Source organism: Camelus ferus, chromosome 20 (genome assembly GCF_009834535.1).
Source record: "Camelus ferus isolate YT-003-E chromosome 20, BCGSAC_Cfer_1.0, whole genome shotgun sequence".
Taxonomy (NCBI): Eukaryota; Metazoa; Chordata; class Mammalia; order Artiodactyla; family Camelidae; genus Camelus; species Camelus ferus.
In genome coordinates, this window is record NC_045715.1 from 5238160 (window position 1) to 5265842 (window position 27683).

Sequence of the window (27683 nt, forward strand, 5' to 3'; positions counted from 1 at the left end):
TGAATCTCAGACGCATTTTGAAATTCAGTGGTAGTCTTTGGGCAATAGAAATTTTAAAAATGAAGCCATTACAAACTGCAAGAAAATAAAGGTCATTATTATTAACTGGACTCTAGACAGGAAGAAGCATTCCAGCTATAAAGTAGTAGAAGATTGTAGAATATGTGTGTATGTTATGTATACATATTCCTTACACATGTATGTGAGGAAACATATACCTATATATTAGGCTACATAAAAATTTAAACTTACTTGTGTCAAAATATAAACAAAAATAAATACATTTGTGATATTAACTCTGGTGTATTTGTGGCAAATGTAGACAACAAATATGACAAAAAGCTGTCCTTACTGTATAACAAACTCATGCACGTCATGAAGAAAATACTAAAACTGAACTTAAAATATGCAAAATACACACAAACAAAACATCAAGAAAGAAAGAGAAATGTCTCCGGTGCATTTTGAACAACTCTTCCCCGATGCGATGAGGCGGTGTCCTGTTTGTAAGGCCCCACGCGAGGGCTCTCTCCCAGCTCTGCACTTTCCCTGAGCACTTTCCTCTGTGAGTGGCGTAACTGCCCTTGCATCCTTGTTTTTGGTGATTACTGGGAAGGTCAAAACACCATCCTTAGCATGGGTGAGTGATCTTCATACCGTGCAGTTGGTATATGCCTGGTTTTCTTTACTTTCCCCCATTTTCTCACTAATTGTCACCTTGATGTCTGATTTTATTTTGTAAGCTACCTTGAATATATTCGGAATGCCACAGGTTTTAAGTAAATCATTACATATTGTACAACTTCTGCAGACATTCCATAGCATCTCTCTGCAATTTACCTTGGGAATCCCATTGGTTCTGTGCACCTGAGTGGTACACAGCCCTGGGGATAAAGAGCTGGTCAGATGTTCAAAACGCGTCTCTCCCATTGTCCTGTCCAATGCTCCCCACTCCGTGTCCAGCCAGGGATTCAGGGATTCAGTGATTCGGAATGAAAACCCAGCTGTTCTTGTTTGGTGGTGCCACCTGGTGGCCAGTTTGGGGACTCGGCTCTTCCGGTTCTTCCTCCAGCCCCGCCACCACCTTTCTGGGCTTTGCATCATCTTCTCCAGTTACAGATGGGGAAACAGAGAGAGAGGGTAACTTGTCCAAGATCACAAATGGAAGAAAGGACAGAGCTAAGGTGTGGATCCAAGTTAGCCAGTGTATGGGTTTTCTACTGCTGCATAACAGGTTATCACAAATGTAGGAGCTTAAAGCAACATCCACTTGTTAGCTCGCCATCCTGGAGACTGTAAATCTGGGGCTGGGGGCATTGACTGAGTGCTCCGCTTAGGGTCTCACAAGGTGGGAATCAAGATATCAGCCAAGCTGGTCTCGAAAACTCTTGGAAAGGCATCTGCCTTGAAGCTTGTCCATGTTTCTGGAAGAAGTCATTTCCTTGTGGTCGTAGCAGTCGACTGAGGTCCCCATTTTCTTGGTTACTCTCAGCCAGGGCTGCCCTCGGGTTTGAGAAGCTGTCCGTATTCCTCAACAGACCGTCAGCCCCTCTGCCTTTTGAGCCGGCGATGGCATCATCCCGGGAACTCCTCTGATGTCCTCGTCCCTGCTGGTCGGAGAAAACGCTGCTTTTAAAGGGCCCCTGGGATTAGATTAGGTGCACGTGAATAACCTCTCCCCTGGTTAACTTTAAATCAGTTGGTTAGTAGCCTTAATTACCCCTGCAAATCCCCTTTGCCAATCGGGGTGTGATTTCTCATCGTATTTACAGTTCTGGGGATTAGGGCAAGAAGTCTTAGGGGTTCATTTTAGGAACTGACCAGCCACAGCCAAATGCCAAAAACTCTTAACTTTTTCTTCATCCTTAAGATGGTATTTATTGTGTTTCCCATTTCTATTGTTCTGTTGTTCAACACCTCCTGCTGTTTTTTTATTTTATTTTTTATGGAGGGACTGGGGATCGAACCCAGGACCTTGTGCATGCTAATCATGTGCTCTACCACTGAGCTGGTTCCCTCCCTGCAACCTTCTGCTGTTCAGTTTTATTTCAGGATTTCTTTTACTCTTCCACATAAAGCACCCGTATTCTCTTAACCTTCTCCTTTCCCATCATCTCTGAATTCTTCACTAGCATTCACAAGGAGCAGCTCTCTGCCCCTGTCTCTTTTCTCTCATTACATCTCACTCCCCAGGCCAGTGGGTGGAGTGGTCTGCGAGTCAGGAGGTCCAGTCTGTCCCTAAAGCAAGGATGTGGCTTGTTCCCTTAATTCCTTAGTGTCCTCAGCTGGCGGGAGCGAACGTGACTCTGTTAACTCGTTTGGGCTATAAAATGAGCTCATGTAAATGTTGCTTAAAATGTTCAAATGATGTGATGCCACGCTTGCTCCTAAGTTACCTGTTGTGAGACCTTTATTCTTCTCTTTCTGGGGCCTTTTCTTTCATGGCAAGACCAAGAATTCCTGGGATTTCATCAATGGATCAGCCTTGGGTTCTCTCACCAAGCTGTGAGAGCCTTTACTTGAAGTGCTTCCGAGAGGCTGTGATGCCAAAACATTGATGAGCGGATGGAGGTGGAGATGATGTTGGACGTGGGCCAACTACCTCTGTGCACGCAGAGTAGCAGAGTGGCCAAGAGCACGGACTGTGCAAAAAAAAAAAAAAAAAAAAAAAATCTGGACCGAAGTCCTGGCTTTGACACTGATAAGCTTTGGGAGTTTGGGCAAGTGTCTCATCAGTAAATTAGAATAATATTGGAGATGCAAAAAAAATGAATTAGATGTTTGTAGAGAGCCCATCACTGCTTGGCACATGAAAAGTGTTCAGTAAATAGTTGCAATGGTTACTTTCGCTGCTGAGACTTAATAGCATAGCCTTGGTTGAAATTACATTATAATGAAGCATCTCAAAGGGTCACATGATCATTGATGGATCATGAAGTTGAAGCATAAATTGATATTAAATTTTAAAAAATAATAAATACCATAATGAGGTCTTTAAGAGTAGAGGGAAATGGTTAAATTCATCCCCATTATAATTACTAATGAGCACCCCCCATATAATTACTAAAGTGCTCACGGTTAACATTTTCCTTTGTCCCAGTGGCTGGACTTTCTAATACAACCCACTTATCCAAAGATAGAACAAGAGGACATAGGACATAGTAGTGTAGAAGTAGTCGTTCTGGTTGGAAACCAAACTGTTGGCGGAGCATTTACCGATCACTTGTGTTCTGATGGGGGTTACCCCGTGCTCGCTGGCCCAGGGGCTGCATTTGGAATCTGTGACGCAGGGGGCAGGAGGATGGAACATTTCCCACAGTGAGGACCTATGGAAGTCCTGTCTTCTGGGTTGCAAAGCCATCAATTAGGATGGAAAATTGCAGGAAAGGCTTGTGTGTCTGTGTTCCTGACAAAATGTAAGAAAGGAAAAGAAAAGAATGGAGGAGAGGTGGGGGAGGCGGGTGGCGCTTATGTTCCTGTAACACCTGTGTCCTTTATTTTAATCCTCCCAACAATCCGCAGAATGGATGTCCTCCCATTTTAAAGGTAAGGAAGAGGCTCAGAGGTCAAATAACTCTTCAAGGCCACGCTAATTGGTAAGGGATAGGTCTGGAATTTCAACCCAGATCTGTCTGACCACAAAAACCTGTACATTTTCCACTGGTGTATGACTTAGGATTCTGGCCCAAAGTAAAATCCATAATTAGGAAAGATGGTATTTTCTGTGCATGCTGATCTTTATTTTAGACCAACTAATTAAACTGGGAGGGCTGGTTCTACTTATTAAAGTGCATTAGCACATCAGAGTATAGTTTGTCTGCCTTGGTGGTGGTTATTTTTGGTTTTACTTTTTCCCCTTAATGTCCACTTTCCCTAGAGGGGTTATATATTTGGTTAAAAAAGGAAACCCACTATGGTATTGGGGGAAAATGCTGTAGAAGGCAAAAATTTATTACTCTACCATGTCTAATGCTGGTTATTAGCTGACTGGTCTTTCCGTTACAATAATACTTCAGCGACTGAGATCAGAGCCTTCAGATCATCAGGATGATCTATAATTCTGAACTCTACTTAGGACAGAAAGTGACAAATTCAAAGACAAAGGCAAGCAAAGATTTAGGCTCCCACCATTATCAGTCTGGGGAAACCAGCTCCTAGGTAGGTCCTTGGCCAAGCATGTATTCAGCCTAATTTAAAGTGATACTTGGCCTGTGAACTTTCCAGGCTGCAGAGTGCTTTTGCACGTGTTAATGAGCTCATTTAATTCTTAGATTCTTGTGTGTGTGTGTATGTGTGTGAGAGGCGTGTGCTGTGACTTCAGGATTCTTGCAACCAGACAGCATCAGTTTCTTTCTTTTTTTTTAATTTTATTTTGCTTTCCTTAATTTATTTGATGGAGGTACTGGGACCTCATGCATGCCAAGCACACACTGTACCACTGAGCTGTACCCTCCCCCCACCACATTGGTTTCTATCTTCCTTTCTTGGTGGAAGCTAACGCAGACATGCTGCCGGAGACTCTGTCGTTAAAGAACGATGCGGTTGTTTGCTTATTGAAGCAGAAAACGGCCTTATGTTTTAGAGCTGAATGAACAGTGTTTCTTAGAATTGTGTTTAACCTTCAGCTGACCCAAATATTAGATTATCCCCACCACCTCCTGTAGCGACAGAAATGCAGCGTTGGACTGAACGGGCTTCGAGTCCCTGTACCATCATCTTGTACCATCACGTGACATTGAAAAAGCACAGAAACCGAGGTCGGGAACGCCAGGCTGGCCGACATGACTCAGCCAGCCTGTCCCCGGCTGTTGTGGGTAATCACGGTGTGGGTCCGACAGGTGAATGAGTTTCCATCAGGTCTCCATGCCCACACATTGTTGTTTTTTTTAAACACATTTATAATTGGACTCTTTCCTTGAAAAATGTTTTAAAAGCATGAAATAGACCAAATCCGTGGCTTAGACTGTTTCGTTCTGCTGATTTTTCTCAGTATTTACAACATACGAAGAATTGCAGTAGATCAAAAATAAGCAAATACCTACAAATTAGAGCCGGGGAAGCAGCCCCGTGTTTCTCATCTCACTGCCATGGAAGCTTGGAAAAGCATTCCTGAACGTTCTCTTCTCCGTAAGAGTGGTACCATGATGCTTGCTTCAGACTTTTAGGATGTTTTATATTCAGCTAAGGGGGACTTGGGGAGGGGAGGGAACAGGAAGAATTTTTGGAATATTTAATCCTCCCTGTAGGATGTTCTTTAACTCACTGCCACCACATGTGGATACTTCAGGCACTTCTAATTCTGATTCGGGGAGTTTTTCCCCCAAACTTGCTGGCAGCTGCCGGCGGTAACTGACATCTTCATGGGAGTTGTGCGTTGTCGATAAACACAGCTGAAGGAATTCTTCATCGTGGCCTGCTGCTTTTAGAGGTCCCCTTTCTTGTGGATAAACACTGGCTATGATTCAATACTAGTCACAAACCAGCCCCAAAGGGACGTGCTTGTAGCCGGCATGGTCATGGTCACACAGAGCCAGAGCCCAGGCTGTCCTCAAACCAGGATGCCTCGTCCAGGCCTCGGGGGCCGGGACTCCGGCTCCACGGCCCTTGTTTTCAAAGTGAACAGGGATGGGGCTGCTTGTGACCTTCAGGATCACGTCAGCTGTCAGGGTCCACCTGGGCCAGGGGTCACATGTGACACCTTGATGACATCAAAAAAAGGAGAGGCCATCATGATTGGGGAGAGGAGATCCTTCTAATGAGCTGATGCTTCATTTTATAAAAACATAAACCCATGAAGTTGGCAAGATGTTCTTTCTGGATTTCAGAACGGGCTATCCCCTGTCCAACCAGGGAAAGACTTGAGAACATGAGTAATTAGAGGGAGAGACATTTATGATGACAAGATGAATGGTGAGAATTGGCTGGAGCAGAGCACGAGGGAAGGAAAGGGACCAGCTGTGGTGTGAGACACACACAGAGGCACAACCACACAGGCACGCGGGTGTGTGAGTACACGTGTGACTGGGTGCGCCCACGTGCGGACACGCGCGATCTCTGGTCCAGATTACGTCTAGAGAATGAGGCTTTAGCGGAGTCGATGTCCTGTGGCAGTTTGGTGACCAGCTCATCCTGGTTTGCCTGGGACTGTCCTGGTTTTAGCACAAAAAGACCTGTGTCCTAAAATATCCTTGAGTCTTGGGCAGACCAAGACCACTCTGTACCTCTTACTTATAGATCATCTTTAAGACCCAGCTGGTGAAAATGATCCAGATGAAATTCAAACCCGGGTGGACAGGGCACAACTGCATGCCTGTTCCATTGTCTGTCTTGTCGCTCGCGGTTGGCTGGCTGGGGTCCATCCAGGTCAGTTTATGTGCTCGTGTCTTAGGGGTTGCATGCCTACAACAGCATATTTTACTGTCAGATCTAGAGATCTAGCAATTGTTTGAAATCGGCAAACTTGAGCAGATAAATAGGCAGAGAGAGCAGTGACACGGGGAAGCAGGATGGGAGAAGGGAGGATGGGAGGGACTAGGGAACGGGCACGGCCCCTGGTCCTACTGAGAAGGTCTGCATCACGTGACTGTACCAGGATGCGCCCCGCCATGGGGACCAAGAATCCCTTCTGGAAATCCTTCTTAGGTGCATTTAACTTTTTTCCCAATTACAATTTTCTTCTAAAACTCAGCCTGTTAATGGAGATGTTCTTTCCATCCTAAATGTTATATTTCCATCTTCCAACTGGAGTTAATACTGTGATTTTTCAACCAGAAACAGATGCTACATTTTTTTTTTGTAATAGAGTTATCATAAATTGGACTACAGTGAATAACTTTTTTAATCAGAGGAAAAGAGGCATCCCAACTGTGTTTCTAGATGTCTGAGAATATTTAGCACTTTCTTCAAGAAATAAAGTTAAGACTTGGTGAAACAGGGGGCGTTTGTGGTCCACTTAAGTGATGGACTCAAAAAGTTTTAAAATTTTAAATAATGCAATGGATTTTTATTATAAATAGAATACATTGTGAATAATTTATAGAGATAACCAAAAATAAAGAAATAGAAATTACCCATAATTTTTCTACCATCCCAGCTAACTAGAATTTTGTCATATGTCCTTTTAGTCTTTTTAAAAGTATATGTATGTAAGGGGGGGGAAGGTACAGCTCAGTGGTACAGTGTGTACTTAGCATGCATGAGGTCCTGGGCTCAATCCCCAGTACTTATGTTAGAATAAATAAGTAAATAAACCTAATTACCCCCCAAAATAAAAAAAAATTAATATATGTATATACATTTTAATATACGTCTGAGTTACAAATGGTATCACCTGTACATACCATTTTAAAAATAGATACTTCGTAAAGGCTTGCTCTTTTTAAGAACTTTAAAAAATGAGATATGATTGATATAGCACACTAGTTTCAGGCATATAGCGTGATGATGCGATATTTGTATGTACAGCAAAGTCTAGTCCCCAGTAAGTTTAGTTAACATCCAGCATCACACACAGTTACAGTTTTTTTTTCTTACAATGAGAACCTGAAGATATACACTCTTAGCAGCTTTCAAATATGCGATAGCAACATATGCAAATATGTTCTTTTTTGTTATAAGATCGCTCTGGCTGTTGCAGCATCTCTAAAGAGGATTAAAGCTCTCCTCTCTAGACAATAAATTCAAACCCGTGTGGGTGTGGGTGTGGGTGTGGGTGTAGGTGTGGGCAGGAAGCTCAGATTCTCTCTGAAAAGGGTTTCCTTTGGGGCTCAGGCCTCACCGACGACTGTAGGCTTCTGTGTTGCTTCACGTGGCCCCTTCCCCTCTCCCCACCGGAAGGAGCTGTATGTAGGAGCTTTTCTGGCTCTGAGTTCTTTGTGGCGTGGTCACCGTGAGCACCTTTAATACCTGCGTCCCCAGACATGGGTGAGCGGAGGGCGGTCGGCTCGTCTGCTGAGGCAAGTGAGCGTGGCCGGGGGAGTGCGCAGCCACTGAATCCCTCCTGCTTCATCGTCTGCTCACCTCAGGCCCCCTTCTCCCGCTGACCGTCGTCCTGCCCGTTGTGGGCTGTTCCTCCAGCTGTGCCTTTCTTCCGGGGGACCGCAACCTTCTTGAGCTGAGTAGGACACCCAGGCATCTTGGAACACTCTGCCTTGCCGTCCGGCGCGGTCTGGCTGTTGGAGCCAAGATTTGCGTGGAGAGGGGCCGGTGCTCCGGCTTTCCTGGCCCCGCGCAGGGGCTGGCAGCTCCCAGTCTCAGGGGGGGACTCAAGGTGACGGCTAGGGTTCTCGCACGTGCCCTCCAGACGGCCGCGCCTCTGGCCAGCCCTTCTGCTGTCGGTCCTCCCCGAATCTCTCCCATAGGACCCATGACTCTGCGGGGCAAGGGGACAGCATGGTTCTGAGGGGTCAGGTCCCAGTTCCGCCCTTATCAGTCACGTGGCCTTGAGCAGGTGGTCTGCGTCTTTGAGAGCCCATTGCCCCAGATGGGCGACGGGTTGGGAACGGCGACTCCCGTGCGTGGGCATCCTGACGCTGAGGTAAGACAATGCGCGTGCACCACTTAGCAAACTGGCCCGCGGCCAATAGTCCATATGTTCTTATGTCAGCACAACATTCTCCACTTTCTAAGAATATTCGACACCTGGCACATGACAAAGGAATCTGAGGGGACTTTGGCCATTTGGAATCTGAGGATGGAGAGGTGCTGGGAATGAGATTTGACCTGACACCAGGCCTAAGGTTCAGAGCGTTGTCTCCACACGTCTTCCTCCCTGTGCTGCTGAGGACGGACTGCGTGCTGTTCTGACCCTGGAAAGTACTTTCTCAGGGGACCCTGGCGTTTGACGGGGGAGATGCTTGCCTCTCTCTGCCTTCTCTGTGCAGTTTGCTGGGTCTGTTTGACCTCTTTCTCCCCCATCACCTCCTGACACCTGAAGCCAGTCTCCAAGCCTCATCTCACGCCAGATCACAGCCTGGAGCCGCGCCACCTGGCTGACCTATTTCTGTGGGTCTTCTCTTCACCCTGGGAGTAGGGGTGGAGACAGCCTCCTGCCACCCCTCAGGCTCTCCGCCTTCTAAGGTCCCCAGTCCACTCCTCCCTCTTCCTACCATGCCCTCAACCCCTGCGCTCTCCCTTTTTCTCAGTGTTTGTGAGATTCTCCCTCCTAATTATCACCACTCCTCTGGGAGCCGCAGGACAAAATGAAGCAAAACCGTACAAATTACCAAGAGTGCTGTGACTTTCCAAAGTGCGAGTCACAGAAGTCGTCGAGGCTGCCTTTGGGCTTTTGATGTGCTGGGATCTGAAACCATAGCAACTGTGTCCCCCGGACATTTCGTTGTGCAAACCCCAGCCCCCCGGCACCATGCTGGGGTCCCTGCCCTGCGTATCTGGTCCAGGGAATGTTCTTCCTCCTTTTTTCTGGTGTTGATTCATTTTAAAATTTGTCAATACAGAATCTGTGGATTCCAGCAGAGCTGTTGCGCATTTTCTGTAATATTCAGTACCCGATGTTTCTTTATTCTCCCTGATTTAAAAAAATTTTTTTTTGCATGAAAGACAATTTTCAGTTGAGAGATTGCAATTACCACCACCAGGTGTCAAAAACTGTTTTCTGGAATATGCACACAGCTCACTTGTAGGAGTGATGCTGGTTGACTTGCTGGCTCTGCTTCGTTCCCAGGCCAGTGGGCAGATAGAAATGAGTCATATCTTTCACTTAGAGAATTTTGCACTTTATAATTTCCAAAATGCCCCCACATGTATTATCTCATTTAAGTACTGAGCAAGCTCTATGAGGCAAATGAGTTATTGTTACCTCCCTTCGGCCAATGGAGAAAATAAAATCAGGGAGGTTACTCATCCATTCGAAAGAAGTGTTGGCCACCAGCCGCATGCTGTGCCCGGTTCTGGGCACCTGGGGTATGAAATTGCATGACACAGACCTCTTGTGCTCATGGAATGTGCATTCTAGGGAAGGAGACAGATGATACATGAATAAATTCAGTGTAACGCCAGGTGATGACAGGTGCCGTGGAGATCTGGCCAGCAGGCATGTAAGGGGATGGGGAGTAACCAGATATGCTGTTAGGTGGTTAGGGAAGCCTTTCTAAGAAGATATTTGAGCTGGCAGATGTGGGAAGTGAGAGAGAGAGCGCTCTGGTTCTGTAGAGTAAGAGCATCTTACTGCTGAAGAAGTAGCAGGTGCAAAGGTCCTGTGGCAGGTGCGTGCTCAGCATGTTCACAGAATTACCCTATTGAAAAATGTCTTCAAAGGTATGAAATGAAGTCAGAGTAAGCCAGGGCCAGATCAGGGTGGACTTTGTGTACCACCCTAAGGATTCTGAACTACATTCTGGAAAGGCTTTAGCTCCTAGAGAGAGGGCCTTAGAGGGTTATGTACTAGGGATGGCATCATCTGATTTGTGTTTTAAAAGCATCACTGTGGCTGCTGTGTAGAAAACAGGCTGAAGGGGCAAAGTAGAACCAGAAAGACACATTGGGTGCTTACTGCAGTAGTTCACATAACAGGTGGCAGCTTGGATTCTGATCGATTTTGAAAATGCAGCAAACAGGATGGCCTGGTGTCTTGGAGGAGGGTGTGAGAGTAAAAGGGGTGACAAGGAGGGCTCTAAGCTCAGAGGAAGAAGTCAAGAAGTGATGCAATATGATGTTGTCAGCTAAAGGCAGGTCCAGACCTCCTGATTGACCCGGCCCTCCCAGCGTTCTTTCCAGAACATTCTGAGCAAGGGTCAGTGAATAGCAGGGCTCTTCCTCTGGCTGGGCACTTATCCCTGTTGCCGTTGTGAATCTTCTAAGAAGTGATACAGCTGCTCCAAGACTCCCTCTCTCCCTCCTATCAAAGCCACTTTTGACCATAGATACTTATTGCTCCTTTCTGACTGGAGAACTATAGATGGGAGAAATTAGCACGTTATTGCTGTGTAAGCTTTTAATTAATCTCACGGACATGTAGGGGGCTGGGGGAAGCTTTAACTGAACATTCAATTAAATATAACATTTAGTATTTGTAATATCCTTATAAGCCCTTTAATGAACTTTAAAATTGTTTGTGTGCAATGAAAAGATGCTCAGTATTGCTAATTATCAGAGAAATGCAAATCAAAACTACAGTGAAGTATCAGCTCACACCCATCAGAATGGCCATCATTAAAAAATCTACAAATAATAAATCCTGGAGAGGGTGTAGAGAAAAGGGAACCCTCCTACATTGTTGGTGGGAATGTAATTTGGTGCAGCCACTATGGAAAACAGTATGGAGATTCCTTAAAAAACTAAAAATATCATTACCATATGATCCAGCAATCCCACTCCTGGGCATATATCTGGAGGAAACTCTAATTTGAAAAGATACACGCACCCCAATGTTCACAGCAGTGCTATTTACAATAGCCAAGTCATGCAAGCAACCTAAATGTCCATTGACAGATGATTAGATAAAGAAATTGAGGTGTACATATATAACGGAATATTACTCAGCTGTAACAACATGCATGGATCTAGAGATTATCATACTAAGTGAAGTTAAGTCAGAGGAAGAGTAAATACCGTATGATTATCACTTATATGAGGGATCTAAAATATGATGCAAATGCATTTATTTACAAAACAAAAACAGACTCACAGGCATAGAAATCAAACTTACAGTTACCAAATGGGAAAGTGGTGGTAGGGGGGATAAATTAGGAGTTTGGGATTAGCAGATACAAACTACTATATACAGAATAAATAAACAACAAGGACCTACTGTATAGCACAGGGAACTACATTCAATATCTTGTAATAGCCTATCATGAAAAAGAATGGATATGTATGTATAACTGAATCGCTGTGCTGTACACCAGAAACTAACACATTGCAAATCAACTCTACTTCAGTAAAGTAAATAAATAAGCAAAGACATGAGGGTGAGGTTAATGGGGGGAAAATGATCCGTGTGTAAATGTGACCTGTATAGAGAGTGCTCTGATCATCCCAAAGGCTTATTAACATACCTTGTAGATAATGGACGTTCGGTAAATATTATTGATTTTTTTTTAGGTGGATATCGAGTTTTGGCTTTTTCTGGAACATACGTATTTCCATTCTTTTCCTAGTACTCACACCTCACTTTCAGATGGCATTAGTGTTGGTGTTTCCAGTACTTTGCCAATAAGGAAATGGAGATGGGAAAAGTGGAAAATGGAGGCGCTTCCTGGCTGACACCACTGGCTCCCTGCTGATGGAGCTGGGAGGCTGCTGGCACGTCTCTGGGCTGAATCCCAGGCATTTGCTCTCAGGAGTCTCACCCCTGCTGCACTGTTGAAAATGTGCAGACCTTCAGCCCACGCTCACTGTCTAAGATCTTCTTTGGCCGGATTTGTCGACACTGTCGGGTCAGGATAAAATCTGGCCATACCTGGTAACTTTTGAAACTTTCATGGTTTTTAGAGACAAAGGGTTTTCCCAAGTTGTCATCTGAAGTAGGCAGAGTTGCTTTTCCAATCACATGGATATCAGAGGCTCCACCTGCTGCAGCCTGGTGGCAGCCTGTCCAAGCCATCATCTCTTCTTCCCTAATGGCATTTTGTTTGAGGCAGGACCACAAAAAAGAAATGCCATTCCCTCTTAGATGGCTCTCCCACCCACAGTTAACGGTGCCTTTGTCCCTTTTCGGCCCTGCCTGGTCCCACTCAGCAGGCTCTCCATCCGGGAAAAGGAAGAAGAGGGACCCCTGAGATGGAGGGGACTCTGGTATCTGTGAGTTGAGCCCCCGTCACAGTGGCTGCACATTCTTCCAGAACGCTCAGGGAGGCTTGGTGCAGGCTGGCTACCTGTTTCCAATCTTGGTTGGGTGGACTTTCTTCTCGGTTCAAAAGGGCTATAAAGCAACACCTTCCTTTTTTCTTACATGACAGTCACTTCCAGCCTTTCCCTTGTAGGTTTCACGTTCGATGCGCTAGGCTTCCAGGGGGTGTCCTAATCTCAGAATACAGTGGAGTTCCGAGAGCGAGTGGTCCCACACCTGGAGGGACTAGGGAAGTGCCTTCATCAGCCTGGGTTTGCATTACCTGAGGGCTAGTTATTTCATTAGCGGTTTATTTTGTGCTGGACTCCTTCCTTGAGAGGGTTTGAAGGCTACAAAAAGAGAAAGAAGAAAGTTCAGCCCACAAATTGCACTGATTCCTCATGGCTTTGGTGGAAGGTTTTGTGGGGAAGGCGCTGATGTTCTTAGGTAGTTTGAATAATTATTCATGACTTTCTCTCATTCTTATTCTCCTTTAGACTTGGTTTGTCTGATTTTTGGCAATGCCAGACAGGAAGAGAGAAAGGAAGGGGAAGACCGATGTGGGTGAACCGGGATACGGCACCTGGTGGTACTCACCGTGCACAGGCCACAGCCCCCGGAACTGAGTACACAGTGAGGTCCAGCGCAATCACCCATCGAATTGGGACCAGACTTGTCCCTCCACGGCTGCGTGGTGGATTCTTTTATTATTGTCGTGTTTCCTCACCTCTTTTCTACTCACTTCCTCTCACCTGTCTTTTTCGGTCCTCTGAGCCATGACTTTGTGTCATTTCCGTGCCCGGAAGAGGCTGGACTTGATCCAAATAAACCACATACCCCGTGTCAATCTGAAGTCCAAGGGCAAGTGCCCTCGGTGATTTCCTGTTCTCCCTCTAGCCCTCCTCACCTCTTTCCCGAGCCCGCTGCTCCCGAGCCTGTTTGCTGGTCTCATCAGTCTGTGGTTGGGGATCCCGAAAGAACCGAGATCTTGTGACTTGGACGTGAGGACTCACCCCCCATGTGGACCTGCTGTGCTTCAGGGAAAACAAAATGTTAAGTGAGCAGTTTAGCTTGGACTTAATCGGGAGGCAAATCAGTAACTCTACACTGGGAGCCTCTCTCCATTGTGTTCTCAGGAAAACAAAGTGAATCACCGGAGCAAAGAATGTCCCCTCTGGTGCTGCACCAATAATGAAGCATCGTGTTTTGAATTAGGAGAGGGAGGGCGGGAGAGGGCCTGAGAAACCTCTGGCTGTCACTTTGTTCATTCCTCTGCCTCCCCCTTCCTCCCCTCAGATGGATGCTGGGATAAGAAGCTTCTCCTCCAGCCCGTTTTCCCCCCTAAACTCAGCCCCGCAGCAAAATGACAGGGCAGCGGTGTTTGACATGGAAATAATTGCAGAATGAATCCAAGATGGCTTTTTCTCGGGGAATAGTCAATGAGGACTTGTGAGAGCCCGAGCGTCCAACTCGGCCCAAGTATGTTCTCCTTGCTGCACTTGTTAATGAGTAAATCAGAACCAAATGAAAAATACGAATGAGTGCGTCCCACCCATCTGTCACGCTGGAATGGCTCCCAGTGCCCTTCTGCCTTTCTAACTTTGTATTATCCATTGTCACCGTCACCCGTGAGGACCCAAGAGCACTTTGGTGGGTTGGAGTCCATTTTACTCTTATATATAAAACTACCTGGGAAATTACATTGTTCAGGTAAGGATTATCCATCTGGTTAACTCAGAACCCACATGATTTTTTTTTTTTTTTAGGAATGGGAAGATGGGAACCATAAAGCACAATATTTCCCGCTCTTTTCAGCCTCATTTAGGTGTTTCCTGCTGTGATTTCTTTTCCCCTTTTTCCTTCCACATCGTACATTCAAATGCTTAACCTGGGTGGGTCTGTGGTTGTTGTTTTAGCTGAGGCTTTAACTTTGCCAGTGAGCGCTGGAGTCCAGGAGGGCTGAACACGTCGGCACCGCTAAACTCAACAGGGACCAGGAGGGCTTGGTGCCCCAGAAAGGGAAAGAGCTTCTCTGAGAACAGCCCCGGGTGAAGCCTTCTGTTGTGTTTCTGCAAGGATGTGGGGATCCAGGTTTTGTCTCTGAAAGGATACCCTTTCCTGTGTTCGGGTGTTCACATGACACGGCTGTGCTGCGGGGACCATCTTGCACTGCTTGGGGGACTTTTCCATCTTGTTTAGAACACGGCAGCCGTGATCACGTGTTGGGTTAGAACCCCAGGTCTTAGGCTGACTGGGAAAGACTCAAGTGTCTGGCCCTCGCTACGGTCAGGCCAGGCCGGCCAGTGCCCAGGGAAGCGCAGCCCCATGGCCTCCAGGTGGCCGGTTCCCCCGTTCAGGGAATACGCACCAGCCACCTGCTGTAGGCAGGTGCTATTCCAGGCACTCGAGACACAGACGGGGACAAAACAAGATGCCCTGCCCTCGTGGGCACACGTCGGAGGGGCCCTCAGTACCAATACGCCTGTGTTTTCTTTCTCTGTGGCCTCGGGTTTGAGGGCCGTTAAGATGAAGAGGGAGGCTGGTGTGCAGCTCCCCCCACCAGGCTCCCCGGAGTCAGGCCACCCCAGGCTTGGACAGGAGCATGAGAACGGCCTCTTCCCACATCCCGTGTTTGGCAGGCTCAACGCTGCGCCACGAATAATAGCAGGTCATCTGATGCAGTGTAACTGAAGAGCAATATGAAACCCCTGTCACCCTGGGAACCGGGGCGAGGAACCAGCCCGTCAGTTACTTTCCACTTTTAAATCTTGAACGTTTCGTTAGAACCAAGCAGCTCCATTGTCATGGTCAAAAGTCCACTGTGGAAAAAGGCAGGATTTAGTGTTGATTTAAGCTGCCACCCAAAGAGAGAAAGCTGCCTGACAGAGCTCAGTTCTCAGTCATTTAAGGGCTGCTTTTTCCTTTTTGTGGCTTTTTTACGCTCTTGCTCTGTCTCTGCAGAAGCTGCGATGGAAGCGGTAGGATTTATTGGCCAGGGAAGGATGTGTGGAAGGGAAGCCCTGATGGGCGTGATTTTGATTAGGGAGTGCTCTCTCTTTTTTTCTTTTTTTGTATGCATGTATTTTTACTGAAGTCTAGTCAGTTTACAATGTTGTGTCAGTTTCTGGAGTACAGCACTATGCTTCATCATACATGAACATACATATATTCATTTTCATATTCTTTTTCACCATAAGTTACTACAAGATACTGAATATAGTTCCCTGTGCTGTACAGTGTAAACTTGTCTCTCTATTTTGTGTATTATTAGTTAGTATCTGCAAATCTCAAAGTTAGGGAGTGCTCTTAATAAAAAGAGTGCATTGTCTAGAACCTTCTAGCCCTGCCAGGCGTTGTCCTAGAGTTTTGGTGCACCAGGTCTGATTTTTCTCTGCCTCATGGTTGGAAGTGACTTCCCCACCTATTACGGGTGGTCATCAAATCTGTAAACAGGCATAGCAACCTCTAATAAGTGGGTTATTGATAGTACATTCTAGTCCTTGATAAAAGGACATCATCTTCATTTCCAGATTTCAGGCCACCCTGCAGGTGCCGCAGGAGACTGAGAACAGTTCAGTCCGTTGACAGACTGAAAAGCAGCCGTGTCTGGACCTCCCAGCCTGCGCCAGGGTTCTTGCCTGCGTACTAGATGCCTGATTTTCAAAAAAGGAAACAATAGCCGTTGGATTAGAGTCCTTCCCTTTCTGCCTTTCCCAGGATCCCTTCCGGCGAGCAGCTTGCTCTCTCATCAGTGGTTGGTTTTCAGTCTCTCCTGCCGCCCTCCCCACTTTGTTGACCTGCGAGGTACCCTTTTCTTCTCCTGACTCTTGGTCTACAATATCTACTTGTCCTTCTCCTGGTCTCTCTTGTGACTCCCCTGATTTAACCTCCTTTATAATCAGACTCAGCAAAATGTCTGTTGCGAACCTTCTGTGCATCAGAGATGGTGCTGGGTATGTTCACGCAACACTCAGTGATGCTCCAGCCTCTGAGATACCTTGCAGAGCTTGATCCTGAGGAGGGTGTTGAGCTAATCGCCCTAGTTTGGGGAATGGGCTGTGTTTAAACTCTGATAGATGGTTATTAATGCCTCCAGCATTGGCCTTGGGGAATCTGTGGCTGAGGAGACAAAGAGGAAAAACAGAAGGGAATGAAAGAAAAATGTAGAATAGATAAACAAGATTATACTGTATAGCACAGGGAAACATATAAAAGATCTTGTGGTAGCTCACAGAGAAAAAAAAATGTGACAATGAATATATGTATGTTCATGTATAACTAAAAAATTGTGCTTCACACTGGAATTTGACACATTGTAAAATGACTATATGTTAAAAAAAAAAAAGAGAGAGAATGAAGGTGGAAACAGTCCAGATGTCCACCAATGGATAAACAGATAAACAAAATGTGGCATGTACAGACAGTGGACTATTATATAGCCAGAAAAAAGTATGAAGTCCCGATACTACTGATGAACATTGAAGACATCATGCTAAGTGAAAGAAATAAGTCTCAAAGCATTGTCTGATTCCATTCATATGACGTATCTTTAATATGCAAATCCATGCGGGTAGGACACAGATTGGTTGTTGCCAGCACCTGGGGGGAGGGGTGAATGGGGAGCTACTGCTTAATGGGCAAGGGTTTTCTTTTGGGGGGGCTGAAAGTATTTTGGAAGCAGGGGTGGTAGTTGTACAACATCGTGAATGTACTGAATGCCATTGAGTTGTTCACCTTAAAATGGTTAATTTTGTTATGTAAATTTCATTTTAAAAAAAAGAATGAAAGAGAGAAAATGTCAGAGGTCCGTTTCTCTGAATTAAGAATGAGATTAAAAATCCATTCTGCCTTTCCTGTGCATGGTGACCTTGTGATATGGCTTGAGTGTAACTGAAGTAATTTGAGCCGATTAATTTCTCTCCTCTGCTTTTTAAAATGTAACATGCTTGGAGTTTGCATCCCGAATGCTGAGAGCAGAGCAACGTGAACATTGGTATTCTGGGCACACAGTGCTGCTGCTTCAGAAAACTCACCTGGACAGAGGGGTCAAGTCCGGCCCCTAGTTTTGCTGTTTGTGTTCCGGAAGATGCCCCTGGGTCTGGAGGAAAGATTGCCGGAGCTAGAGTCCTAAGTCTGAGTTCTGTTCTGGCCCCTTTTGCCCATTGGGGATACACAGTCCTGGCTCCTGCATTCATTCAACAAACATTCTTGAGCTCTCTTGGGGATGTGAAGGTGACCGTGGCATTGACCCTACTTTTGAGAGGCTTACAGTCCAGCAGGTGAGGTAGGCGGCCCCATGAACAGCTGGTCATCTTAGTATAAGGTCTGGGCATAATTTCCACTGGACGTTGTGGGAACCTAGAGCGAGGGTTCCTGAACCAGTGGTGGGGTGGGGCGGGTGGAGAAGGAAGGCAATTGAGGAAGGCTTCCTGGAACTCAAACTTAAAGGAAGATTTAAAATGCTGCTGACTATGCACTAGGTGTTGTAAGTCATGGTTAGAGTTCTAGCAAAAGAGGGACACTTAACACTGCATAGAAACACGTTTTATAAATAAAAGAGTTTCAATTTGGTATTTTCGCCCAAAGCGTTGACACTTAGGGCAGAAATCGGAACGCTGGTGTACCTCCCTTTATTGTATGGCTTCACTAAATTGTGTTTATTTAGCATTACGTAGGAACACCAGAGCACTTGCAAAATGTCAGGCCTGTAGAGTCTTCATCCCAGAGGGGAGGGAGAGAAGGGTTTTTTTTTTTAATTGAAGTGTAATTGATGTGCAATTTTGTATTAGTTTCAGGTGTACGGTATAGCGATTCAATATTTTTGCAGATCGTACTCCATTTAAAGTCATAAACTCTTGGCTGTGTTCCCTGGGCTGCACAGTATCTCCTTGTAGCTTATTTATTTTATACCCAGGAGTTTCCACCTCTTAATCCCCTTCCCCTATCTTGCTCCTCCCTCCACCCCCTCCCCACTGTTAACCATTAGTTTGTTCTCTGTATCAATGAGTCTGTTTCCATTTTGTTATATTCATTCGTTTCATTTTTCAGAGTCCACATATAAGTGAAAACATACAGTATTTGTCTTTTTCTGTCTGACTTTATTTCTGAGCATAATACCTCCCAAGTCCATCCATATTGTTGCAAATGGCAAAATTTCATTCTTTCTTATGGCTGAGTAATATTCCATTGTGTGTGTGTGTGTGTGTGTGTGTGTGTCTGTGTCTGTGTGTCTCTCTGTCTGTCTATCTATCTAATTAACTATCTATCTATCTATCTATCTATCTACACCACATCTTCTTTATCATTCATCCGAAAGATCTTTTAAAGGGCAAGGTAATTATATAGGTAAGGCAAAGGCATGAGGTCCAGGGGAGTGTAGTAGAGTGATTTAATGTCTCCCAAGAGTAGAGTTTGAGGTGGGGGAAGGTGAGGGTTGAGGCTGGAGGGCGGCTGAGGGGATGGGATGGAAGGCTCCAAGCAGGCAGGTCATGAGGTCAGACCTGTGACTGTGGTCCTGGCTGCAGCGTGGAGAACAGATGGACGAGGAGCAAAACTGGAGGCAGTGGGACCAGGCTCTGTGCAGGGCGGTGGCTGTGGAGGGAGCAGGACAGGAGGGTGCTGTCCAGATGGGAGTGTTCCCTGATGTGCTCTCTAACACAGTATCCACCAGCCACACGTGGCCCTTGCACACTTTTAATGTGGCTGGTGTGACTGAGGAACCAAATTCTTCATTTGCATCAATTTAGATTGAATAGCTGCAGACGGCCGGCAGCTGCTGTACTGGACAGCGCCACCCTGGAAGGTGAGGTCAGCAGGAGCCGGCAGCGAACTGGCCAGTTGGGCTGGATGGGGTGGACCGAGGCAGGGCTGCAGGGCGGCTCTGCTGGGGCGATGAAGAGTTTCATTTTGGGCTTGTCGGGGCACAAGTGCGCAAGGGCATCTGGATGAAGATGACCCGGCGGTAAGATAAACACATTCCTTAAGGGAGAGCAGCAGGCTAGAGGTGGCCATTTGGGAGGCATCAGCATAAAATAATAGTTCAGATTGTAAAAGTGAGTGGCACAGGGAAAGCCCTGAGCCGCCTGTGGCCTGAGAGCCCAGCTGATCCTGTGGTGATAATGTTTACTCTGCCCACCTACTGAGAAATGCATGAGAGCATGTGTGTGACAGTCCCTGTAAACACTTCAGCCATGAGGCAGGTTTTATAATATCTTTAGGAGTTGAGAGGAATGTGTCCCAAATGGTATTTTCCAAACACAACAGATAAAGCCTTCAAATTCTGGAAGTGTTGCAAGCTAGATAATCTACACAGCCCTCTGGCTACAATTCGGCCAGATCCAGGATAAACAGAGGCGAGGATGTCCACTGCCCAGATGTCAGCGACTCAGAGACATCGCTGAGGCTCCCTTGGCGTTGTTACTGTGAGCAAACACAAAAGCCGGTTTCTGGGAACGCACATACCGACACCAGCGCACATCCCGAGACCAGCGCAGGTCCGGGCCAACGCGGGAGAGCAGTCTTAGAGGTTCCCACATGAAGCCAGGGCCCTCCGAGTCTCCAGGAGAGACAAATAATTCCAAGTTGGTCGTGTTCCTCACAGAAGCAGTTTTTTGTTTTTTTTTTTTAAGGAAAGCAACAGAAATTTAAACACTTGGGATGAATTTCAGTCGAAGATGACCTTAAAATTTCCAAACACCCAAAGAAGTAAAACCTCCCAAATGAAAGTCATCAGAGGAATGAGAGGGCCATGCAGGTGAAGTTCCCCAAGGATCTCACGTATAAGAAGATGGGCACCAAGTTAGAAAAGACAAGACAATGATGTAGAAACACAGAGAATGGAGAATGGTATAAATAATACATAATAGTAACACAGGACAAGGGAACATGGAAGATGACAAAGCAGACCACAACAGCAGCAACTGTTGGAAAATTTTTAAGAAGTCATTAAATGATGAAATAATGTATGATTTAAACTATATGTTAAATACTAAAGCGAGAACTGGTGAACTTGTAGTTCTCTCTTTAGTATTTAACGTAGATGGGTCTAAAGAGAGTGTCCAACCTGGAGATGAAGAGGTAGGTGATAAAAATGTGCAGCTGAGAGATGTTGAAGTTTGGGGAGAAAGTACACCTCAGTGGTAGAATGCATGCTTACCATGCACAGGGTCCTAGGTTCGATCCCCAGTACCTCCATTTAATTAATAAATAGACATAATCACCTCTCCCCAAAACATTTTTTAAAAAAACAGATGTGGAAGTTAGAATGAGAAAGTCTAATATAACATGCATCTAACTGTCATTGTCAGAGGAAACGGAAGTTAATGCAGGAGAGACCATCTTTGATGAGCTAATGGCTAAGACTTTTGTCAGAACTGATGGGAGGTAGAGAACCACAGACACACAAAGGCCACTGTAATCCGAGTGGAATAAACAAAAGGAAACACACAGCTCGGTGTGTTGTCGTGAAGCTGCAGCACACCAAGGATGAGGACGCAGAAGCAACCAGAGAAACCAAGTCATCAAAAAAGACATGATTAGTCTGACACAATGAATACAGACTTTGATTTCTCCTCTCAGTCACGGTACATTTCACCCAATATTTCTGTGCAGTCGAAATCAGAGATGTGACATGAACCCTAGTGTTCACAGCAGCCCTGTTTACAATAGCTAAGACATGGAAACAACCTAAATGTCCACCAACAGATGACTGGATAAAGATGTGGTATATATAGACAATGGAATACTACTCAGCCATAAAAATGAATGAAATAATGCCATTTGCAGCAACATGGATGGACCTAGAGATTATCATATTAAGTGAAGAAAGTCTGACAAAGAAAAACAAATATCATATGTTATCACTTATATGTGGAATCTTAAAAAAATGATACAAATTTTACTTCAAATCAAAGATAGACTCACAGACATAGAAAACAAATTTATAGTTACCAAAGGGAAAAGGGCAGGGAAGGGATAAATTAGGAATTTGGGATTAACAGACACACTACTATATATAAAATCAGTAAACAATGAGGACCTACTGTACAGCACAGAGAACTCTATTCAATTCCTTATAATATATAATGGAAAAGAATCTGAAAAAATGTATGTATATGTATAACTGAATTGCCTTGCTGTACACATGAAACTAATATTGTAAATCAACTACATTTCAACTTAAAAAAAAGGGTGTGGGAGAGTCTTGAATTTTCTCTTTAGGCATTTTTGACTGAAGAACCTGTTCAACTTTTCTTATTTGCAGAAAAAATGTATGTTGTGTATGTTGATATTACTGAACGTAGTCTGATCGCTTCTTTATAGCAGTCCTTGGAAGCAGGCAAAAATGGGGTTCTTTGATATCAGCGAGACTCCGTCCAGGCGGCCCTGGTTCGGTTGAAGCCTCTCCTCGTGGCGCGCGCTTGCTGGCTTCAGCACTGAGTGCGTGCTCGTGTTGGCTGAGGTCCACGCCCCGTCCCACTCTAGCTCGGTCCCTTAGCGGTAAGGCCCGTGTGGTGGTGGCTACTGAGCCGACGGTGATATCAATACCTGTATGGGGCTATGAACAAAGGTTCTAAGGTGAGGTTTTCACAACAGCAATAATGGTGTGGTTAACCCTTATGACTAATGACAACACGTAAGCACTTATTATTGGTCCCAAAGCTCTTTATAGGATCCGGGCTGAGTCTGGTCTTTAAACGTCATTGGGAATAGAAGGGGAGCCTGAGGGAGTTCCCTTGTGCTGACTGGACAGTTCTGTACCTGGATTGTGGTGGTGGTTATAGGAATCTTCACATGTGATCAAATACCGTAGAATCATATACATACATACCCAAAGGAGTGCACGTAAAAACTGCCAGGATCAGAGGAGAGCCTGTCATCTTAATTAAGGTACTAATGCCAGTGTCAGTTTCCTGGTTTTGCTGCTGCCCTGCAGTTATATAAGATGTTGCACAGGACCAATCTGCTTTAAAAAAAAAAAAATTGGGTGGGGGAGGTAATTAGGTTTACTTGTTTATTATTATTATTTTTTTATTTAATGGAGGTACTGTGGCATGAACCCATGACCTCATGCATGTTAAGCATGTGCTCTACCACTGAGCTGTACCCTCCCCCCTACTTTTTTTTAATCTATCCTATTTTTGCAACCACATGTGGATCTATAATTATTTAAAATAAAAAGTAAAGTTTGGGGGAAAAAAGTCATTTAGAGCATGGCAGCCAGGAAAATAGATTCTTCCTGATATTTGTGGCTCTCACAGAACATTAATGTGAACATTCAGAAATATTTGGTGAACCCTGGCAGGTAAAGAGTCATCTGACGGTGGTTAAAAAGTGAGTTGGGGAGTTCAGCTCAGAGTCTCTATTACTATTTAAGGTTGTACCCTTGCAACACAAAAGTCAAAAGGCCACCATTGTTACAACACTTGGAAAACTAGCCAGAACTTTCTGTGTTGCCTAAAATTAAATGAACTTGTACCATTGCATGAAAAAATGTTTACACTTGTCAGTGGAATGGTAACTTTTTTAAGAAAGGGTTTCAGGCTTTTCAAGTTTGGTCTCTAAGTGGAAGCATTAAGCATTTGGAAAATGTAGAATTTATTGTGGACTGAATATACAGTTGATCCTTGAACAACGTGGGTCCACTTCTTGGGGAATATTTTTTCAATATTAGATACTACAGTACCACATGGTCCATGGGTGGTTGAATCCATGGATTTGGAGAAACTGAGGATGTGAAGGATTGACCCCCAAGTTGTTCAAGGGTCAACTGTAATCCCCTTCACTGAGCTGCACTGAATGAACCATTGAGTGAGTCCAGTTATTGAGAAAATAATGAATATGTGACTCTCTTTAATATATTAAGAGATTGTTCTATTCTTTTCCCTCCTTCTTTCTTCTCTCTTTTATATTTGCAGTTGAAGTAGGCGGTGTCTTTATTTTTCTCTAGACAACTGTAATTGATATAATTCATACTTTATGGGATGATAGGAAATGCCTATATTAAAATATCTTATTACAATCACATTAAGCAGTAGTGAGAAATAAAAAGAAAACGACCTCCAGCACGATGAATCAAGAAAAAGGGAATCACAAGTAAACAGAATTAGAATGAGAAAAACCCTCTGCGACTTAGCGATAACACATACGGAGTAGAACTCTTGTTTCTAAAAAGCAGGTGAGTACCAGACACCTCATCACAGGAGGCCGCTTTTGGGTGGAGGCGGGGAACGCTCCGTGGAGCTATGGGTCACATTCCAGTTTTTAAGTTTGGTGCTGGCCCCTTGGTGCTTTATTATTATGCTTCATTTCCTCCATAAATCACCTATATCTTTTTGTACGTATACTATTACATAATTTACACTTACGATCTTAACCCAGTAACATTTATTCCTTAGGGCTGTGGCTCCTGCCTGTTGGCCAGAGGTCTGGTGCTGGTCTGAAATTTCCACTGGTAAAGTCTGAGGCAGAGAGAGAGAACAGAGTGAGTTTTATAAGACTAAACGGATTCAACCTCAAGGATTTGTGTCTATCCTTCAGTTATGTCCTTCCTACTTGATTTGCTGTTCAAAGGACCTTTAAAAATAAAACCACTGAGTTCAAAGGGCGCAGTCTGTTGCCTTATTTGTTTTATTGTCCTTACAAGTGGCAAACGGACACAGTCAATGCCCTTGGGTGAGGTCATTACCGTTAAAAAAATGTTTTCACTGGTCCTTGAAATAAAAAATTCTAGGAATTCCTGCCTCAGAGAACACAGCACTGTATCCAGGAGCCAAGCCCCAGGGCTGGTGACATGACAGTGGTGTCACTCGCTGCCCTTTCTGCAGAATGCGTCGCTCCCATTTAAAGAGCTTTTATAGAGGAGGCGTTCAGCGGCTGTCTCTAAAGACTCATGAGTAAATCTGAAAAACTCAGCAAACACACTCTCCACCCAGAGAAGCTAGATTCTCAAATATCAGCTAATGATCCTTACAACTAACGTGCACTGCACACTCACTCTACCGTGGACTGTTCTGTACAGATGGTCTCACTTAATCTTCACAAATGTTGTTATTCCCACCTAACAGATAACTGAAACTGACTAATACCTTGCACAGCATCACCTAAATAAGAGAAGGTGGAGCTGGAATTCAAAACCATTTTGGCAGCTTTAAGCACGTCGTCCGCGCTCCTGGCTGCTACTTACGTGTATTGCACACGTGGCACCAGCTTTGAGAAGCCAAGTGCAGGGGCTGCAGGATTGGTACTGAGCACTGGATTCAGAACTCAGTCCTCTCTCGTATTTCTTGAACTGCCTGATGTTTAAGGAGCCCAGTTCACAGAGCTTGCAAGGGGACTGCTAAGCTCACTGGAAACACGACTATTTTACTGTTGTGGTCTTCCAGTGCACACATTCCTGCCTCCCTAGAGACATCATGAGAGGTTCAGGAGATGATAAAGGCTTTAGGTGGGAGAGCTTAAAATGAGGTGGGTAGCAATCCGAGACTCATGGGGGCTGAGGAGACCGTGAATCTTCCCCCGGAAGGATGAAGGCAAAGCAGAAGACAGGTTAGCGTGCTCCGAGATTCGGTGGGGGAGAATGGGGGAAAGTCACAAATAAGGCACTGAGTTCTAATTCACACTGTAGTAAAATGCGGGCTCTGAACTACACTGCTGGTTTCCCATTTTTAGGTTCTTTCTCTCTCTCTTCACATCTGTCTGTGAGCTTTTGCCAGGATTCTTCCTTAGTCATACATGTCGCCTCCCAGGATTTCAAAATCCCTTATCCCTAAGAACTGTATGTTTCTCCCCTTCCCGGCAAGGTCAGACTCCCCTTCTCTCTTCCTCTCCCTCTCTTATCCTCTCTGGCCCTCCCTCCTCTTCTTGGGTGAGTTGCCGGTTACCGGGTAACAAATCACCCAACACATAGTGGCTTCAAACAGCCGCGTACTGTTACTCCCTCTCGCAGTCTCGGGAATGGCTAGGTTCAGCCGAGTCTCGGTTCCCACACAAGGGATCTCACGCGACTGCCCTCAGCTGGGAACTGAGGTCGGTGTCATCGCCCTGGGCGGGACATCCCCGCTGGCGTCTTCATCGCATGTCTAGTGCCTCGGCTGAGGTGGCTGGAGACTGACCGGACATTCCCCTCCGTCCTTCCCTCCTTCCTTCCCCATCTGTGTGCTCAGGCACCACAGAGCCTCTCTACGTGGTTAGCATGGACTTTTTCACAGCACAGAGGTTCCGGGGTAGCTGGATTCTTACATGGCAGCCGTCTTTCCCCCAGACACGCAACCCAAGAAGCAATGGAAGGCAGCTGAAAGCTTACGGCCCAGCCTCGCAGGGCACTCGGCGCCGCTGCTGCCTCCTCTTATTCCAGAGCCCAAGGCAGAGGGACCGCCCTAGGGTGCGAGCACGGGAGCTGTGGCTTACTGGGGGGCGCACCCCTCCAGAGACTAGTGAACATACTTCTCACTTATTGAAATGTCTGCCCCTTTCTTATTCCTTATAATTGAAAAGTCTTATGTCACTGTTTTATATCTTGCTTTGCATCCATATTTTTTCTTCCTAACGGTGGCTCCTGTTGAGGACAATGGCAAGGCTTCTCTGAGGAATTCTTAGGCATTCTTTCAAAAGAATCTTGAGGCTATGCTTTCATTTATGATTAAAATTTCAGCACCCAAAAGGCCCTCTAGGGAAGCTTTGTGACTATTTTTCAGAAAGTCTCTTTGGGAAATCAGATTTGATTCACTTTTTAACCACTGATGATAACATATCAAACTTAAAGGCAGATCAGTTTTAGAGAAAAGCAATCCACCCTCATGTGTGGGTGTCCTTGGGTGAACTCCCCAACAATCTTGCTTTTCATGCTTGGCCACTAATTAAAAAACCTGTTCTCTTGTTGGGACTGAACCATAGTTTACTTTCTGGCTGGACTTTCTTTTTTTTTTTTTTCACTTACATTCAAGCTCTTCCACAAGCCAAAGCTTATTCTCCCCCACCCTCCCAGCAACTCCCCCACAAAAGGGATAACTGGAATCTAAAAGATTTGTTGCCTGGTCACATGGCAGTTTCAGAAATTCTTTGTTTAAAACCTCAGACGGATGGAGGGCTTAACTTTCCTGAGCTTCCGCAATGCCATTGAGGTCTCAAGTTCTTATAAAGAGTTATTGGCTTTTTTTTTCTTTTTCAAAAGAAGCTAAATCTGCAAAGCTTTTCTCTGGTGATCATGGAAAACAGCACATGGGGGAGAAAGTGGGCAGTTGGAGGTGGCAAATAACTTGATTTTTTTTTTTTCTCTGCCCACAAGTCCCGGAAAAACTCTGCATCAAGGATTCATTTGCTCATGAGATTTCACTGTGGTTGCCACTAAGGAAAAAAACTCCTAGGAACCGTAGGGCAGACGGGTTTCTGAGCTCTGGGGAGAGAGGACCTGTGGTGGGAAGCCAGGCGCTCCTTTTCCCGTTTACAAGGATGAGAGTTAAGCATCCGAGGTTGATAGCGTCTCTCTCACACTGAGCTGGATCCAGCCCTCTGATAAATGACTGAAGCATGATCAGCAGTAGTTGGGGTTTTCCATAATTTGCCTTTAAGAAAGGAAAAGGTTTCATTTAAAAAGAAAAACACCTTTTAGATGCAGTCCTTTCCCAGTTTTTAAAAAAGCATTCAAAAATAGCAAATTATCCTGTTGGCGAATTCTTTCTGCATCTCTGGCCTCAGACTTGGGTTCCACATGCAGATTAAATGGAAGCTTCACAGCAACCGAGGGTCCTCCGCTCAGAGTCATTCAGCCCTCAGTTTCTTCCAGTGGACTTTAGAGCAAGATTTTCTACGAAGCTTTCCACTGAACCCCTGAGCAAAAATTTCCACTGGACATGAGGCAAAGCATGTGGGCCCTTGGGGCCTGAGGCCCAGGCAGAAT

The 27683-nt window shown here is 45.3% G+C and overlaps 1 protein-coding gene across 3 annotated transcripts in view; it reads left to right on the top strand.

The window, feature by feature from the left end:
- BMP6 (bone morphogenetic protein 6) overlaps positions 1–27683 on the top strand; it is a 132097-nt gene that overhangs the window by 77486 nt on the left and 26928 nt on the right. The window lies entirely within an intron of this gene.